Here is a 21,077-nt window from a genome sequence, read left to right as displayed (position 1 = left end):
AAGTGAGATTCTTTAGGATTAGATTGAAATCTAGCACATAAACAAATACTAAACATGATATCAGGCTTACTTGCAGTTAAATATAATAGAGAGCCAATCATACCTCTATAGTATTTTAAGTCTACACATTTACCTTCTTCATCCTTGTCAAGCTTACATGAGGGACTCATGGGTGTGCCAATTGGTTTAGAGTTCTCCATTCCAAATCTTTTGAGTAATTCCTTGGTGTACTTGCTTTGGGTGATGGAGATTCCCTCTTTTGTTTGTTTGATTTGGAGTCCGAGGAAGAAAGTAAGTTCTTCCATCATGCTCATCTCGAACTCCCCCTGCATGAGCTTAGCAAAGTCTTGACAAAGAGATTCATTAGTAGACCCAAAAATTATGTCATCAACATAAATTTGTATAACTAACATATCATTTTGATTTCTTTTAATAAAGAGGGTTGTGTCTACATTACCTCTTGAAAAACCATTATTTAGTAAGAATTTGCTTAGTCTATCATACCAAGCCCTAGGTGCTTGTTTTAATCCATATAGAGCTTTATTTAATTTAAAAACATGATTAGGAAAAGCATGATTTTCAAATCCTGGGGGTTGTTCTACATAGACTTCTTCAGCAATATATCCATTCAAAAATACACTTTTGACATCCATTTGAAATAGTTTAAATTTCATAAAGCAAGCATATGCAAGTAGAAGTCTAATAGCCTCTAATCTAGCAACAGGTGCAAAGGTCTCATCAAAATCAATTCCTTCTTCTTGATTATAACCTTTAGCAACCAACCTTGCTTTATTTCTTATTACATTTCCATGTTCATCTAATTTGTTCCTAAAGACCCATTTTGTGCCAATTATTGAATGATTTTTAGGTCTTGATACTAAGGTCCATACATTATTTCTTTCAAATTGATTAAGTTCCTCTTGCATTGCATTAATCCAATTATAATCATTTTCAGCTTCTTCAATAGTTTTTGGTTCAAGATGAGATACAAAAGCACAATGATTAAATACTTCTCTAAGTGAAGAACGAGTTTTTACCCCATGCATAGGATCACCAATAATTAGCTCCTTAGGGTGATTGTGAACATACCTCCATTCTTTGGGTAGGTCATTTGTACCTTGAGGTTGTTCTTGATGTTCTTCACTTCCCTCATCCTGTTTGTCTTCATGTTCCTTATCCTCTTGAATTGTTGAATCTTTCAGAGTGATCTCCTTTATTCCTTCTATAAGAGGATCTGCATCATCAGCACTTTCATTCTTCCTTGAAGGAAGATCGTTAGATTCATCAAAGACAACATGTATGGACTCCTCTACTACTAAGGTTCTTTTGTTAAAAACTCTAAAAGCTTTACTAGTGGAGGAGTAACCAAGAAAGATTGCTTCATCTGATTTTACATCAAATTTTCCAAGTCTTTCTTTACCATTATTTAACACAAAACATCGGCAACCAAAAATATGAAAATAAGAAATATTAGGTTTTCTTTCTTTCCAAAGCTCATAGGGGGTTTTCTTTAAAATTTGTCTAATCAAAGCACGATTTAAAATGTAATATGCTGTGTTGATTGCTTCCGCCCAAAAATATCTTGGAAGGTTGCTTTCACAAAGCATGGTACGGGCCATTTCTTCTAAGGTTCTGTTTTTCCTTTCTACTACCCCATTTTGTTGGGGAGTCCTAGGAGCAGAGAAGTTATGGTCAATTCTCTTTTCATCATAAAAGTTTTCAAAGTCTTGATTTTCAAATTCAGTTCCATGATCGCTTCAAATATTTTGAATTGAAAATTCTTTCTCATTAGTGACTTTTCGGTAAAATTTAGTGAAAACATGAAAAGTTTCATCTTTGTGTGCTAAAAAGAAAATCCAAGTAAAATGAGAGTAATCATCTATAATTACAAAACCGTATCTTTTTCCTCCTAGACTAGTGGTTCTAGTAGGTCCAAATAAGTCCATATGCAAAAGCTCTAAAGGTCTAGAGGTAGAAACAATATTTTTGGATTTAAATGAAACTCTTGTTTGTTTACCTAGTTGGCATGCATCACAAATTCTATCATTTTCAAAATTCAATTTTGGCAAACCAAGAACTAATTCTTTCTTAATTAATTTTGAAAGAGAATGCATGCTAATGTGTGCAAGTCTGCAATGCCAAAGCCAACTAGTCTCATTAACTTTAGCATTCAAGGATACTAGGCATTGCATGTTTATTTTGGCTAAATCATTTAAATCTACCATATAAACATTACCATGTCTATGTCTAATAAATTTAATGCCATTATTAATTGGACTAGTTACAATGCAAACAGATGATTCAAAAACAACCTTATATCTTTTATCACAGAATTGACTAATGCTTAGTAAGTTATCCTTTAAACCATCTACTAACAAAATATTTTTAATATATTTGGAGGGAGTGATACCAATGTTACCTATACCGATGATCTTTCCTTTGCCATTATCTCCAAAGGTGACCATCCCTCCATCCTTAGCATCAAGAGTGATGAATTGGGATTCATCACCAGTCATGTGTCTCGAGCATCCACTGTCAAGATACCATTTCCTGTTTCCTCCTTGGGATGCTAGACACACCTACAAGCAAAAGTCAAGTTTTTGTTTTAGGTACCCAAGCTTTCTTGGGTCCTTTTTGGTTAGTCATAATGGTTCCTTTTGGAACCTATATTTTCTTTATAGTTGAGTTTGCAGACTTGTTAGAGAAGCAAGTGTATGACTTATGTCCTACTCTACCACATTTGAAGCAAGTAATATTGGAAGACTTGTTACTTAAAGAGTTTACATACATATTTTTTAGATATTTTTGTTTCTTCAAGGGGTTATACCCAAGTCCAGCCTTATCATACACGGCCTTTTGATTATCAAGAATCATATTGAGTTTATTTGAACTCAAGGTGAACTTTTCTACTATTAGTTTTAGCTTGGCAATTTCATTCTTTAAGCTTTAATTTTCTTGAAGCAGGGTGGATTTCTCAATTGAAATGTTTTCAGTTTGTTTCAATAAAGATTGATTTTTTAATTTTAGCTCTTTGTTCTTCATTCCTAGTTTCTTTAATTCATCAATTAAATCATAGAAAGCTTCATGTAATTCTTCAAATATAAAGTCACTAAGAGTTTCAGAAATTACCTCATTTCCGTGTGCCATAAGGCACAGGTTGGCTTGTTCGGTTGAGTTTTCTTCATCGAAGCTTGAGTCATCACTCGCACTCCAAGTAGCCATCATGGCCTTCTTCTTGTACTTCTTGGGACCTTTCTTCAATTGTGGGCATTCAGATTTGAAGTGTCCCGGCTTCTTGCATTCGTAACAGATAAGGGGTTGGTCTTTCTCTTTTTCTTTGCTCTATTCCCCTTTTGTGAATGGCCTCTTCCTCATCCCCTGTTTCCTTTTTCTCAAAAATTTCTTGAATCTTCGGGTAATGAGTGCCATTTCTTCATCCTGTTCTTCGTCTTCAGTGTCATCAGTTTCTTCATCTGGTGGAGCTGTGAATTTAAGGGCAATGGTTCTTTTCTTTTTGACTTCTTCCTCTTGATGTTGCTTCATGCTCAGCTCATGAGTCATCAATGATCCAAGAAGCTCTTCCAAGGGTAGAATGTTCAAGTCCTTAGCTTCTTGGATGGCGGTCACTTTAGCTTCCCAAGTTCTTGGTAGAGACCTGAGAATCTTTCTTACAAGCTCACTATTAGTATAGGATTTACCAAGACTCTTTAAACCATTAATAATATCAGTAAAGCGAGTAAACATTCTGGTTATGGACTCATCATGCTCCATTTTAAACAATTCATACTTATGCACAAGCATGTTGATTTTAGACTCCTTTACTTGATTGGTTCCCTCATGGGTTACTTCTAACTTATCCCATATTTCTTTAGCAGATGAGCAAGTAGAAATGAGATTAAATTCGTTTGCATCAAGAGCACAATAAAGAACATTCATTGCTTTAGCATTTAATTGGGCCATCTTCTTATCAACCTCATCCCATTCTTTCTCGGGTTTGGTTGATTCCTCACCATCTATAATTTTAGTGGGTGTGTGAGGACCGTTCACTATGATACTCCACATATCATAGTCGAGTGCTTGAATAAATATTTTCATCCAAGTCTTCCAATAGGTGTAATTAGACCCATTGAAAAGTGGAGGTCGGTTGGTGGATTGCCCCTCGGCTAGAGAAGTGCCGACATGAGTTGCCATAGATCTTTTGCTCTTTGATTGTTTAGATCAAAGAAGGGCTAGAGCATCGGGCTCTGATACCACTTATTGCCCAGCTATGCAACCCAAGAGGGGGGGTGAATTGGGTTTCTAAAAATTTTAGGCTTAACTAATGACTTATGAGAAATATTTGACAAAGCTAAATAGATAGAGTGAGTAGAATTAATTCAAAGCTAATAGCAAGAGCAAGAATGCAAGAAAATAATGAAGAGATAAAGAAGAGCAATTAGACACACACCAAACAAAAAATTATAGTGGTTCGGTGCCAACCTTGCACCTACATCCACTCCCCAAGCTCCTACTTGAGAAATCCAATCCACTAATCTTGTATCCAACCCGAATACAAATGTCAAAAACTCCGACTCTAGCTATCCCAAGCTAGACCACTTGTTTCCTGGGTACAAGCCAACCCTATACACTCCGATTCAAGGTTCGGATCAACCTTCCCTTGTTTTGGAACCCCTCCAAAACAAAACCAATCACTCAAACTAAGTATAACAATTTATAGTACAATTAAGCATAAAGAAAGCTCCTTCAACGAGCAAGTATAACTTTAAATACACTTTACTTAAGAGAAGAAGACCCTTTTTGAATTTTCTCAAGGTGAATGGAGACTTGATTGTGCACTTGAGGAGTTGGTGAGCTTGGATTGAAGGCTCTTGAAAGCTTTGAATGAGCTCTTGCTTAGGGCTGAAAAGTTGGCTTGAAATTCTTTTTTCAAAATCTCTCTTCTTGGATACACTATTGATTCCCACCTTTTTGTTCCTTTTTATAGCTTTAAGAGATAGAGGAAATCATTCTAGACTGAAAAAGAGCCGTTAGACTGCATTAAATGAGCACTAAGAGCATTTAAAATGGGTTAAAAACTAGCCATTGTGGAAGAATCCCGTCACAGGGGTCGACTCATGAGTCGACTCATGCCTGGGGGTCGACTCATGGGTTGACCTCTGTGGAAAATATCACAGAATCGAGCAGGATCTGAGGTTCTGTAAAACTGGCAAAAAGACCCACAGAGGTCGACTCATGAGTCGACTCATGCCTTGGGGGTCGACTCATTGAGTCGACTCACAAGGAGTGCCAAGACAGTGCCGGTCAGGATTTTCAACGTGCCAGTCATCTCATGTGCTATGAGTCGACTCATGAGTCGACTCATGATTTTCAATCATGCATATCTTTCAAAATACAAGTCCAAAATCAATAAAATTTTCACTATTGGATCACAAATCTTTTGCTCTATCATTTGATACTATCAAATCAGGATTTTGGTAAAATTACAATTTTGCCTCTGAAGAGCAATAAGGCTTTTTTTTTAAGTGAGAAACATTGGTACCCCTTCAAATATTTTGTAATCATCAAAATCAATCTAAGGAGCAACATTTCCCCTGCACGAGCAGCTCGGTAAGGATGTGATCCTTAATTCTCTGCCCAAGTCCTACCTTCTCTTTCTTACTCATTTTTGAATGACAAAGCCTGCAGTGAACTACCACGGCTTGTTGGGGTTGCTGTAGAACTTTGAGAAGGACCACCAGCTCCATAAGGAGTCGGTAAATATTATGGGAGGGTCTTCTTCTGGTCGTCGACCCTTTAAGAAAGGGAAGAAGAACAAGAAGAAGAAGAATAAGAAGGTATAGCCGCATGCTGAGATGTCTGCACAGGGTCAGACCAAGAAGTGCAAGCCCGATCAGAGCTAGGTGGAGTGCTTCTTTTGCAAGAAGCAGGGGCACTGGAAGAGGAACTGTCCTCTATACATTGCCTCACTGGACCCGAACAGGCCAAAGAAGATGCAAGGTACTTATATGATAACACCTTGCAACTTTTCTATTTGTGATACTACTGCCTGGGTATTGGATACTGGAAGCCCTTATCATATTTGTAATTTGATGCAGGGTCTGCAGGTCAGTAGGAGATTTGATGAAGGCGAGAGATTCCTGAACGTTGGAGATGGAAGCAAAGTTCCAGTTCTAGCATTAAAAATCATGAACCTTGTAATCAATTCTCGAAATATAATTCTGAGTGAATGTCACTATTGTCCAAGCTTTTTATTAAATATTATTTCTGTAGGCCTTTTGGCCATGAACAGTTATCAATTTTTAATAAAAAAAATATTTGCAATATCATTTTGAATGGTGTTACAATATTTGTTGGACAACTTAATAATAAAATTTACTTTCTATCACAACCTGTTAATGTGGTTCAAACCTCCAGTAAACGTCCTAGAATAGATAATGTGTCAGAAGTCTACCTTTGGCACTGTAGGCTAGGTCATATCAATAAGAACAGGATAAATAGGTTGGCTCAAGAAGGAATTCTTAAAGTAGGTGATTATGAATCACTTTCAACCTGTGAGTTCTGTCTTCTTGATAAAATGACCAAGTCACCTTTTACTGAAAAAGGTGAGCGAGCCATTGAACTCTTGGCTCTGGTACATTCTGATGTATGTGGACCCATGAGCTCAAGTGCAAGAGGTGGATATTTCTACTTCATAACCTTCACAGATGACCTATCGAGGTATGGATATGTCTATTTAATAAAGCATAAGTCGGAGTCGTTTGAAATGTTCAAACTATTCTGAAATGAGGTAGAAAAATAAACTGGAAAGTGTATTAAAACTCTTCGATCTGATCGAGGAGGTAAATACCTTTCCAATGATTTTCTGACATATCTTCAGGAGAATGGGATTCTCTCTCAGTGGACACCTCCTGGAACACCACAGCATAATGGTGTGTCTGAAAGGAGGAATCAGACCTTGTTGGACATGGTTCGATCCATGATGGGGTTTGCAGGTCTGCCGATCTTCCTTTGGGGATATGCACTCGAATCAGCTTGTTACCTTCTAAATAGGGTTCTGAGTAAGTCTGTAACCAAAATGCCATATGAGATATGGATAGGATGTAAGCCAGTACTCTCACACCTTAGGATTTGGGGATGTCTGGCTTATGTTAAATGTTTAATTACGGACAAGCTTGGACCTAGGTCTGACAAGTATAATTTTATAGGGTACCCAAAAGAGACCAAAGGGTATTACTTCTACCTAGCAGATGAGCACAAAGTGTTTGTCAGTCTTAAAATAATCTTTTTGGAATGGGAGTTCCTTAGTGAAGGGACTGTTGCCTCTGAGGTCGAACTTGACGAAATTCAACAGGTGAAAAATCTGACGCAAGTTACTGAGCTGAATTTGATTAGATCAGATCCGGAGCCCATTGATCAAGCACCCTTAAGGCGATCTGATAGTGTACCATGTCAACCGGACAGATACTATGGTTTCTTGGTCCGGGACGACGATCCTATCGAACTTGATAAAAATGATGAGGATCTGATCACCTACATGGATGCAATGCAGAGACCCGACTCTGAGAAATGGCTAGAGGCCATGAAATCTGAAATGGAGTCCATTAAGGTCAATGATGTGTGGACATTGGTTGACCTACCCGAAGGAGTAAAACCCATAGGGTGTAAGTGGGTCTTTAAGAGGAAGAGGGGCGCAGGCAGAAAGGTGGAAACCTATAAAGCCCATCTGGTTGCCAAGGGATATCGTCAACGTTATGGTATAGACTATGACGAGATATTTTCTCCTGTGACAATGCTCAAATCTATTCAGATTATGCTTGCGATAGCTGCCCATCTGGACTATGAAATCTGGCAGATGGATGTGAAGACAGCTTTCCTAAACAGAGAGCTGGATGAAGAGGTGTATATGATACAACCTGAAGGATTCACATCCACTGATGAGTCTAAGGTGTGCAGACTACAGAGGTCCATTTATGGACTTAAGCAGGCATCCCAGAGTTGGAACAAATATTTTGATAGGATGATCAAAACGTATGGCTTCATTAAGAATGGAGAAGAGCCCTGCATTTATAAGTGGGCTAATGGTCCAGTAGTGGTATTTCTTGTATTGCATGTGGATGATATTCTCTTAATCGAGAATGATGTTACTGCATTACAGGGAATAAAGATTTGGCTGTCGTCATAGTCCTCCTTGAAGGATTTGGGAGAAGCTTCCTGCATCCTAGGGATGAGGATCTATAGGGATAGATCTAAAAAGTTGCTTGGTTTATCCCAATCTACGTACATAGATACTATGCTGAAGAGGTTCGGCATGGAGAATTTCAAGAAAGGCTATCTACCGATAGGCCATGAAATTTTTCTCTCGAAGAGGGATTGTCCGATAACACCTCAAGAGAGAGAGCGCATGGGTAGGATTCCATATGCTTCGGCAGTGGGATCTATCATGTACGTCATGATATGTACACGACCAGATGTGGCATACTCACTAGGGGTAGTGAGTAGATACCAATCTGATCCAGGGGAGAATCACTGGAAGGTTGTTAAAACCATCCTGAAGTATTTAAGAAATATTAAGGACCAGTGGCTTGTTTATGGTGAATCAGACTTAAGACTTATAGGGTTTACAGACTCTAGTTTCCAGTCTGATCACGATGACAGCAAAAGTATGTCGGGATTTATTTTTACCCTTAATGGTGGGGCTATCTGCTGGAAGAGTTTCAAGCAACACACTGTGGCTGATTCAGTTTGCGAGGTAGAGTATGTCGCTGCATCAGATGCTGCCAAAAAAGCGGTGTGACTGAGGAAGTTTATCATCGAGCTCGGAGTAGTATCCTCCCTTGTTGGTCCAGTTCTGCTCTCCTATGACAGCTCTGGAGCCATTGCTCAGGCGAAGGAACTGAAGGCACACCAGCGGATGAAGCATATTCTACGCCGCTACCATCTCATCCAAGAAATTATGGATCGAGGTGACATTGACCTTCAGAAGATCGACAGAAAGGAGAACCTGGCCGACCCATTCACTAAAGCCATTGCGGTGAAGGAGTTTGATGACTACAAGTCGAAGATGGGTATTAGATACTGCATCAATTGGCTTTAGGCCAAGTGGAAGATTGTTGAGAATAGTGTCCCAAAGCCAATCGTCAGCCCATTGACGGTTGTGCTCATTTTTGTATATGTACATGAACTATGAATTAATAAAAATTATTTTGGTATTTTTCATCACAAAATATTTCATCTTCTAATGAACTCCTATGTTGTGGTGAAGTCTTTAGGACTATTTAGACTCGACAAAGGAGGATTTATCATTTAGTCCTTAAATCTGTTCGCGACCAAATGATACATTGTTACCAAAGATGAAAATGTTTATCAAGCATAGGTCATTGTGTGCCATATAGGTTGGTTGTCCTCTTAACCAATGAGTGTGGAGACATTGGTACGGCATACAGGTGAGATGTAAGGGTACATCTGCACTGAACATGACCGACTCTGGAGCTATTTCTGCTGTCAAGATTTGCTCCGATGGAATATGGGTATAAATATCCCTCCGACCTGAGATCGCCATGGTGACTTGCAAGCAACTCACTGCACTTAGGCACTGAACTACCTGAATTTCTAATTCAGTGATGGAAGGCTGCTGGGTGTAGTCAAGTACTTGACTTGTCGGTGCGTGTGTTAAGATGGGATTGACCACTCCAGTTTAGGAGCTATGTACAGTCATGTTTCAATTTAGCAAAATCTTGGCCAGGGTAGTCTTTGTGAGAAGTCACAGGACTGTTTGAGTTGAGCATGATTCAGATGATCTAATCAGGGTTGACAGTTTAACCCTTAGTCATCCTAAACACAGAGGTCAAAAAGATGAATTATACAGTAACCATATTTACGTAGGTTCTGAGTGTTGCGATTGTGACCATTCGACCTATCTGATCATCGGTTACCATTGCTAGATGGTCACTTCGATTAGTACAGGAATTGGTTCCTGTGCGACTGGCTTAGATTCGAACCTGCGGGGTCACACACATTAGAGGTTCCTATCTGATCTGATAGCTGGTGAAGATTCCTTCATGTCTGAAGTTCTGTGATCGAGAATCAGGATTCTCTGATCATGAATTCCATACATTTTGGGTATCGGGGTCAAGAGTCTCACTGGTTTAGGACTCATCGATTAGGGTTACATATCGATAAATTCTGATGCCCGATTACCCATCGGATTTGGACTCAATATTTATGAGAGGTTTAATTAGTGATTTGATCACTAATTAACTCAATTTGATTGAGTAATTAATTTTGGATCAAGTCCAATTGAATTAGATTCAGTTGGGTTTGATCCGATTAGGTTAAGAGTTGACCTAATCGTCGAGATGGTTTGGTCCCTGATATGATCAGAGGTTGGGCTTAATCAATTTCTAATTTGATTAAGATTTTATTGAGCCTAATTAAGCCTAATTAAGTTGAGTTTAAATTAGTCTAATTGGGCCTAACTTATTTGTTTCAATTAGGTTGGTTTAAATAATGAAACCACCTTGACCCATTCTCCCTGCGCCACCTCACTTCCACTGCGCCCATTTGAATTCACGAGAAGAAAGTTCTCATGAATTTTTTCTCATGCAAAGCCCTCCTCATGCCCTACTTTAATGCACCATATGAGTGGATAAGGATGATTGGTTGGCCATTCAAATTTAAAACAATGTTTGAATTTGAATGAGCAACCAATCTTAGCGCCTTGACCTCATCCTCTTTTAACGCCCCATTTATTACACGAGAAAATGTTTCTTATGAAATCACTCATGCACAAATTAACCCACACCCTCCTCTTCTCACGCCATTAGTGGATAGGGATAAATTGGTTTTCATTTGAATTCAAAATTTGATTTGAATTCAAATGTGCAATTACTGATCTTTATCCTCTCACATGGATAAGATGTTTGACATTGTTTTAAAAGGCGGAGAAGAGTGGGGCGTGTGCAAGAAAAATTTTGGAGAGAAAATCTAGGCATGTGGAATCCTTGTGTGCAAGGTGAAGGTCAATATCCTTCTGAGAGAAAAAGAAAGAAAAGAAAGAAAAAGTATGCACAGGATTTCAGTGAGTTCTTCAGGGTTTCAGCCTGGAGTTCGGGAAGTGACAAGGTGAGCTACGAGTGTTGTGAGCCCACCAAATTTTAGAGAGATCTTCAACATCCTCTCAAGCAAATCTGCTAATGATCCAGAGCACTCAAAGAATCGACAGACATCGATTGAAGGAGTTCGATCAGCATCGGCCGTCGAAAGGGCTCTACAACGAGCTAGCACTCGTGAGGAGTCTATCAGATCGGGAGCTTTGTGTGGATGATCTGCAGAGGCCAGACATGCTATGTGACTGTATCACGATGATCAGACTCTTCCGATGATGATCAGATTATGGCAATCTACTACTCGCACAAAGGTATTGTGTTCTGAACGCATTGCAGTAAAGTGTTTACTGTTCAAATTCGAATTTCAAATTTAAATGCATGCATGCTGTATATCATATTTAGATCCTAGTGTAGGATAAATTTATATTAATTAATTAGATTAATTAATATTTTTTCACTATAAAATCATAATTTTGAAAAAATTTTAAAATTATCATTTTACCCCTGCACTGAATTTTCTCACACTACTCGCAGTGATTCAATCTCTGATGAGTTAATGACTTATCCCCACTACTGATCTCACTTATCTGGCCAACCTGGTGAATTAGGTTTTGATTAGATCACTTGGTGATTAGGGCTCACCCATGTCATTAGGTAAATCAGTGTGACTGATTTAGTTGCTCCTAATGCCGGCTTTAATTAAATCTTTTTTAATCTGACTTGGTGAAGTCAGTGGGAGGATTGAAATTGGCTAGATATGATATTTTCTTCTCATCTATCCTTTAACAAAATCCTCAAAATTATTAGGTCCCTAAAATGATTAAGTTATAGTGATAACTAAGTCATAGCCTCCCATTAAGTGAGTGATAATCTGTCCATTAGTTTAATAATCATTGGAGGCTCAAAGGCCTGGTGTTTATTGACTAATGGTATTATCATTCATAATATGATAATTTAGTTTGAGTCTTTCTGATGGTGGTCAGGTTGGCCGGCCAAAGTCGGGCCTGATCATTTATTGGTCCGATTCACCAAATCAAGTCATGTTAATGGTTGGACCTAACTAGATCTTTTTAGTGGAGGCCAAAGCCTACTGATTAGGTTCTGGGGCAAAATCAATTACTAGAAGTTGTTTAGAGAAACAACTAGTTATGAACCTACCCATAGATGCACATGGGTTGACCAACCAAAGTTGGGCTCGTGTATAGTCTGTGTGGATTCTAGTACCCACTAAGGAATTAAAGTAATTCCTCGAATTGGTGGTTGAGGCTACCAGTTCGTAAAAATACTGGGAGAAACTTTAGACTAAAGTCCAAGTCTTTAGTATTAATAATTTATGTACTAATATAGGTCTGGTTTTTCTTTATGCAACTATGGCCACTACCCTTTCGCTTCGGTCATTGTTAGATAATGACAAGCTCATGGGACCTAATTTTGATAGCTGGTATCAAAAATTAAAAATCGTCCTTGAGCATGTGCGGATCCTTTATGTAGTAACGGATCTGGCACCTGAGGAGCCACCCCCGAACGCAAGAGGGGTGGTCCGAGATACTTACTAGAAGTGGCTCAACGACCGCACCACCATTCGATGCATTATGTTGGCAGCAATGAATGATGAGTTCAGCCACAGGTTCGAGAATGCCCAACCACAGGAGATCTTCAAATGTTGAATGACTCCTTTGGCACGCCTGACGATGTTGAAAGGCACAAAACTAGTTGTGCCATTTTCAATGCTCGGATGAGGGATGGAGCCTCAGTCACTGATCATGTACTGTACATGATCGAAATGATTGAGCGCCTAAGTAAACTGGGCTTTCCCCTACATGAGCAGCTCGGTAAGGATGCGATCCTTAATTCTCTGCCCAAGTCCTACCTTCCCTTCCTTATTCATTTTTGAATGACAAAGCCTGCAGTGAACTATCACGGCTTGTTGGGGTTGCTGCAGAACTTTGAGAAGGACCACCAGCTCCATAAGGAGTCGGTAAATATTGTGGGAGGGTCTTCTTTTGGTCACCGACCCTTTAAGAAGGAGAAGAAGAACAAGAAGAAGAAGAATAAGATGGTGCAGCCATATGCTGGGATGTCTGCACAGGGTCAGACCAAGAAGTGCCAGCCCAACCAGAGCCAGGTAGAGTACTTCTTTTGCAAGAAGCAGGGGCACTGGAAGAGGAACTGTCCTCTATACATTGCCTCACTAGACCCGAACAGGCCGAAGAAGAAGCAAGGTACTTATATGATAACACCTTGCAACTTTTTCATTTGTGATACTACGACCTGGGTATTGGATACTGGAAGCCCTTATCATATTTGCAATTCGATGCAGGGTCTGCAAGTCAGTAGGAGATTTGATGAAGGCAAGAGATTCCTGAACATTGAAGATGGATGCAAAGTTTCAGTTCTAGCATTAGGAATCATGAACCTTGTAATCAATTCTCAAAATATAATTCTGAGTGAATATCACTATTGTCCAAGCTTTTTATTAAATATTATTTCTGTAGGCCTTTTGGCAATGAACGGTTATCAATTTTTAATAAAAAAATATTTGCAATATCATTTTGAATGGTGTTTCAATATTTATTGGACAACTTTCTATCACAACCTATTAATGTGGTTCAAACCTCCGATAAACATCCTAGAATAGATAATATGTCAGAAGTCTACCTTTGGCACTGTAGGCTAGGTCATATCAATAAGAACAGGATAAACAGGTTGGCTCAAGAAGGAATTCTTGAAGTAGGTGATTGTGAATCACTTCCAACCTGTGAGTCATATCTTCTTGGTAAAATGACGAAGTCACCTTTTACTGAAAAAGGTGAGCGAGCCAGTGAACTCTTGGGTCTGGTATATTTTGATGTATGTGGACCCATGAGCTTAAGTGCAAGAGGTGGATATTTCTACTTCATAACCTTCACAGATGACCTATCAAGGTTTGTGTATGTCTATTTAATGGAGCATAAGTTGGAGTCGTTTGAAATGTTCAAACTATTCTGAAATGAGGTAGAAAAAAAAATTGAGAAGTGTATTAAAACTCTTTGATCTGATCGAGGAGGTGAATACCTTTCCAATGAGTTTCTGACATATCTTGGGGAAAATAGAATTTTCTCTCAATGAACTCCTCCTAGAACACCACAGCATAATGGTATGTCTGAAAGAAAAAATCAGACCTTGTTGGACATGGTTCGATCCATGATGGAGTTTGCTGGTCTGCCGATCTCCCTCTGGGGATATGTGCTCGAATCGGCTTGTTATCTTCTAAATAGAGTTCCGAGTAAGTCTGTAACCAAAATGCCATATGAGATATGGATAGGACGTAAGCCAGTACTCTCGCATCTTAGGGTTTGAGGGTGTCCAACTTATGTTAAAAATTTAATTACAGACAAGCTAGGACCTAGGTCTGACAAGTATAATTTTATAGGATATCCAAAAGAGACCAAAGGGTATTATTTGTACCTGGCTGATGAGCAAAAGGTGTTTGTCAGCCATAAGGCAATCTTTTTGAAAAAAGAGTTTCCTGATGAAGGGACTGTTTCCTCTAAGGTCGAGCTTGACAAAGTTCGACAGGTGGAAAAATCGACACAAGTTGCTGAATCTGAATCGAATTTGATTAGATCAGATCCGGAGCCCATTATTCAAGCACCCATAAGACGATCTTGTAGAGTACCACGTCAACCAGACAGATACTATTATTTCTTGATCCGGGATGATGATCCTATCGAACTTGATGAAAATGATGAGGATCCGATCACCTACATGGATGCAATGCAGAGGTCCGACTCTGAGAAATGGCTAGAGGCCATGAAATCTGAAATGGAGTCCATGAAGGTCAACGATGTGTGAACATTGGTTGACCCACCCGAAGGAGTAAAACCCATAGGGTGTAAGTGGGTCTTTAAGAGGAAGAGGGGCGCAGATGGAAAGGTGGAAACCTATAAAGCCCGTCTGGTTGCCAAGGGATATCGTCAACGTTATGGTATAGACTATGACGAGATATTTTTTCCTGTGGCAATACTCAAATCCATTCGGATTATGCTTGCGATAGCTGCCCATCTGGACTATGAAATCTGATAGATGGATGTGAAGACAGCTTTCCTAAATGGAGAGCTAGATGAAGAGGTGTATATGATACAACCTGAAGGATTCACATCCACTGATGAGTCTAAGGTGTGCAGACTACAGAGATCTATTTATGGACTTAAGCAGGCATCCCAGAGTTGGAACATACATTTTGATAGGATGATCAAGATGTATGGCTTCGTTAAGAATGGAGAAGAGTCCTACATTTATAAGTGGGCTAATGGTCCAGTAGTAGTATTTCTTATATTGTATGTGGATGATATTCTCTTAATCGAGAATGATGTCCTGCATTATAGGGAATAAAGATTTGACTGTCGTCACAGTTCTCCATGAAGGATTTGGGAGAAGCTTCCTACATCCTAGGGATGAAGATCTATAGGGATAGATCTAAAAGGTTGCTTGGTTTATCCCAGTCTATGTACATAGATACTATGCTGAAGAGGTTCAGCATGGAGAATTCCAAGAAAGGCTATCTATCGATAGGCCATGGAATTTCTCTCTCGAAGAGGGATTGTCCGACAACACCTCAAGAGAGAGAGCGTATGGGTAGGATTCTATATGCTTCGATAGTGGGATCTATCATGTATGTCATGACATGTACACGATCAGATGTGGCATACTCACTAGGGGTAGTGCGTAGATACCAATCTGATCCAGGGGAGAATCACTGGAAGGTTGTTAAAATCATCCTGAAGTATTTAGGAAATACTAAGGACCAGTGGCTTGTTTATGGTGAATCAGACTTGAGACTTAAAGGGTTTGCAGACTCTAGTTTCTAGTCTGATCATGATAACAGCAAAAGTATGTCGGGATTTATTTTTATCCTTAATGGTGGGGCTATCTGCTGGAAGAGTTCCAAGCAACACATATTGGCTGATTCAGTTTGCGAGGTGAAGTATGTCGCTGCATCAAATGCTACCAAAGAAGCGGTGTGGCTGAGAAAATTTATCACTGAGCTCAGAGTAGCACCCTCCCTTGTTGGTCCAGTTCTGCTCTACTGTGACAGCTCTAGAGTCATTGCTCAGGCGAAGGAACCCAAGGCACACCAGGGGACGAAGCATATTCTGTGCAGCTACCATCTCATCCAAAAAATTGTAGATCGAGGTGACGTCGACCATCAGAAGATCGATGGAAAAGAAAACCTAGCCAACCCATTCACTAAAGTCATTGCGATGAAGGAGTTCGACGACTACAAGTCGAAGATGGGTATTAAATACTGCACCGATTGGCTTTAGGCCAAGTGAAAGATTGTTGGGAATAGTGTCCCAAAACCAATCGTCAGCCTGTTGATGGTTGTGCTCATTTTTGTATATGTACATGAATTATGAATTAATAAAAATTATTTTGGTATTTTTCATTACAAAATATTTCATCTTCTAATGAACTCCTATGTTGTGGTGAAGTCTTTAGGACTATTTAGACTCGACAAAGGAAGATTTGTCATTTAGTCTTTAAATCTGTTCACGACCAAATAATATGTTGTTACCAAGGATGACAACATTTATCAAGTATAGATCGTTGTGTGCCATATAGGTTGGTTGTCCTCTTAACCAATGAGTGTGGAGACACTGGTATGGCATATAGGTGAGATGTAAGGGTACATCTGCACTGAACGTGACCGACTCCGGAGCTATTTCTGCAGTCAAGATTTACTCTGATGGAATATGGGTATAAATATCTCTCCAACCTGAGACCGCCACGGTGACTTGCAAGCAACTCACTGCACTTATGCACTAGACTACCTGAATTTCTAATTCAGTGGCGGAAGGCTGCTGGGTGTAGTCAAGTACTTGACTTGTCGGTGCGTGTGTCAAGATGGGATTGACCACTCTAGTTTAGGAGCTATGTACAGTTGTATTTCAATTTAGCAAAACTTTGGCCAGGGTAGTCTTTGTGAGGAGTTACAGGACTGTTTGAGTTGAGCATGATTCGGATGATCTAATCAGGGTTGACAGTTTAACCCTGAGTCGTCCTAAACACAGAGGTCAAAAGGATGAATTATATAGTAACCATATTCACGTAGGTTCTGAGTGTTGCGATTGCGACCATTCGACCTATCCGATCATCGGGTATCATTGCTAGATGGTCACTTTGATTAGTACAAAAATTGGTTTCTGTGCTACCGGCTTAGGTTCGAACCTGTGGGGTCACACACATTAGAGATTCCTATCTGATCTGATAGCTGGTGAAGAGTCCTATATGTCTGAGATTCTATGATCAAGAATCAGGATTCTCTGATCATGAATTTCACACATTTTGGGTACCGGGGTCAAGAGTCCCACTGGTTTAGGACTCTTTGATCAGGGTTACATATCGATGAATTATGATGCCCGATTACCCATCGAATTTGGACTCAATATTTATGAAAGATTTAATTAATAATTTGATCGCTAATTAACTCAATTTAATTGAGTAATTAATTTTGGATCAAGTCCAATTGAATTGGATTCAGTTGGGTTTGACTCGATTAGGTTAAGAGTTGACCTAATCGTCGAGATGGTTTGGTCCCTGATATGATTAGGGGTTGGGCTTAATTAATTTCTGATTTGATTAAAATTTTATTGAACCTAATTAAGCTTAATTAATTTGGGTTTAAATTAGTCTAATTGGGCCTAACTTATTTGGTTCAATTAGGTTGGTTTAAATAATGAAACCACCTTGACCCATTCTCCCTGCGCCACCTCACTTCCACTGCGCCCATTTGAATTCACGAGAGGGAAGTTCTCATGAATTTTTCCTCACGCAAAGCCCTCCTCACGCCCTACTTTAATGCACCTTATGAGTGGATAAGGATGATTGGTTGGCCATTCAAATTCAAAACAAAGTTTGAATTTGAATGAGCAACCAATCTTAGCACCTTGACCTTATCCTCTTTTAATGTCCCATTTATTACACGAGAAAATATTTTTCATGAAATCACTCATGCACAAATTAAGCCACGCCCTCCTCTTCTCATACCCTTAATGGATAGGGATAAATTTATTTCCATTTGAATTCAAAATTTGATTTGAATTCAAATGTGCAATTACTCATCTTTATCCTCTCATGTGGTCAAGACGTTTGACATTTTTTTAAAAGGTGGAGAAGAGGGGGGCGTGTGCAAGAAAAAATTTTGGAGAGAAAATCTAGGTGTGGGGAATCCTTGTGTGCAAGGTGAAGGTCAATATCCTTCCGAGAGAAAAAGAAAGAAAGGAAAGAAAAAGTGTGCGCAGGGTTTCAGTGAGTTATTCAGGGTTTCAGCTTGGAGTTCTGAAAGTGAGAAGGTGAGCTACGAATGTCGTGAGCCCACCAAATTTTAGGAAGATCTTCAACATCCTCTCAAGCATGTCTGCTGATGATCCAGAGTATCTGAAGAATCGACAAACATCGATCGAAGAAGTTTGATTAGCATCGACCGTCGAAAGGTCTCTACAATGAGCTAGCACTCGTTAGGAGTCGATCAAATCGAGAGCTTTGTGTGGATGATCTGCAGAGGCCAGACACACTGTGTGGCTATATCACAATGATCAGACTCTTCTGATGGTGATCAGATTGTAGCGATCTACTACCCGCACAAAGGTATTGTGTTTTGAACACATTACAGTAAAGTATTTACTGTTCAAATTCGAATTTCAAATTTAAATGCATACATGATATCATATTTAGATCCTAGTGCAGGCTAAATTCTTATTAATTAATTAGATTAATTAATAATTTTTACTATAAAATAGTGATTTAAAAAAAAATAAAATTACTATTTTACCCCTACACTGATTTTCCCCATAATTCTCTTAATCAAGAATGATGTCCCTGCATTATAGGGAATAATGATTTGACTGTCATCACAATTCTCCATGAAGGATCTGGGAGAAGCTTTCTACATCCTAGGGATGAGGATCTATAGGGATAGATCTAAAAGGTTGCTTAGCTTATCCCAGTCTACGTACATTGATACTATGCTGAAGAGGTTCAGCATGGAGAATTTCAAAAAAGATTATCTACCGATAGGCCATGGAATTTCTCTCTCGAAGAGGGATTGTCCGACAACACCTCAAGAGAGAGAGCGTATGGGTAGAATTCTATATGCTTCGGCAGTGGGATCTATCATGTACGCCATGACATGTACACGATTAGATGTGGCATACTCACTAGGGGTAGTGAGTAGATACCATCTGATCTAGGAGAGAATCACTGAAATTTTGTTAAAACCATCCTGAAGTATTTAAGAAATACTAAGGACCAGTGGCTTGTTTATGGTGAATCAGACTTGAGACATATAGGGTTTACAGACTCTAGTTTCCAGTCTGATCATGATGACAGCAAGAGTGTGTTGGGATTTGTTTTTACCCTTAATGGTGGGGCTGTCTGCTGAAAGAGTTCCAAGCAGCACACAGTGGCTGATTCAGTTTGCGAGGCAGAGTATGTCACTGCATCAGATACTGCCAAAGAAGCGGTGTGGCTGAGAAAATTCATCACCGAGCTCGGAGTAGCACCCTCCCTTGTTGGTCCAGTTCTGCTCTACTGTGATAGCTCTGGAGCCATTTCTCAGGCGAAGAAACCGAAGGCACACCAGCGGATGAAGCATATTCTGCACCGCTACCATCTCATCCGGGAAATCGTGGATTGAGGTGACGTCGACCTTCAGATGATCGACAGAAAGGAGAACCTGGCCGACCTATTCACTAAAGCCATTGCGGTGAAGGAGTTCGATGACTTCAAGTCAAAGATGGGTATTAGATACTGCACCAATTGACTTTAGGCCAAGTGGAAGATTGTTGGGAATAGTGTCCTAAAGCCAATCATCAGCCTGTTGACGATTATGCTCTTTCTTGTATTAGTATATGAGTTATAAATAAATAAAAATTATTTTGAAATTTTTCATCACAAATTGTTTCATCTTCTAATGAACTCCTATGTTGTGGTGAAGTCTTTAGGACTATTTAGACTCGACAAAGGAGGATTTATCTTTTAGTCCTTAAATCTATTCGCGACCAAATGATACGTTGTTACCAAGGATAACAACGTTTATCAAGTATAGGTCGTTGTGTGCCATATGGGTTGGTTATCCTCTTAACCAAGGAGTGTGGAGACACTGGTATGGCATACATGTGAGATGTAAGGGTACATTTGCACTGAACGTGACCGACTTCAGAGCTTTTTTCTGCTGTCAAGATTTGCTCCGATGGGATATGGGTATAACTATCTCTCCGATCTGAGACCGCCACGGTGACTTGCAATCAACTCACTGCACTTAGGCACTGGACTACCTGAATTTATAATTCAGTGATGGAAGGTTGTTGGGTGTAGTCAAGTACTTAACTTGTCGGTGCGTGTGTCACGATGGGATTGACCACTCCAGTTCAGAAGCTGTGTACAGTCATATTTTAATTTAGCAAAATCTTGGTCAGGGTAGTCCTAGTGAGGAGTCATAGGACTGTTTGAGTTGAGCACGATTTGGATGATCTAATCAGGGTTGACAGTTTAACCTTGAGTCATCCTAAACATAAGGGTCAAAAGGGATGAATTATACAGTAACCATATTCGCGTAGGTTCTGAGTGTTGCGATTATGACTATTCAACCTATCCAGATGTTGGGTACCATTGCTAGATGGTCACTTCGATTAGTATAGAAATTGGTTCCTGTGCTACCGGCTTAGGTTCGACCTGCGGGGTCACACACATTAGAGGTTCCTATTTGATCTGATGGCTGGTGAAGAGTCCTAATGCTCATGGACTTTGAGTCCTACGTGTCTGAAACTCTGTGATCGAGAATTAGGATTCTCTAATCATGAGTTTCACACATTTTGGGTACCGGGGTCAAGAGTCTCACTGGTTTGAGACTTTTTTATCAGGGATTCATATCGATGGACTCTGATGCCCGATTGCCCAACGGATTTGGACTCAGTATTTATGAGAGATTTA

The sequence above is a fragment of the Elaeis guineensis genome, chromosome 12 (assembly GCF_000442705.2).
Source record: "Elaeis guineensis isolate ETL-2024a chromosome 12, EG11, whole genome shotgun sequence".
Lineage (NCBI taxonomy): Eukaryota > Viridiplantae > Streptophyta > Magnoliopsida > Arecales > Arecaceae > Elaeis > Elaeis guineensis.
The sequence above is the reverse complement of the archived record's forward strand: the minus strand, read 5'-3'. Positions refer to the sequence as shown.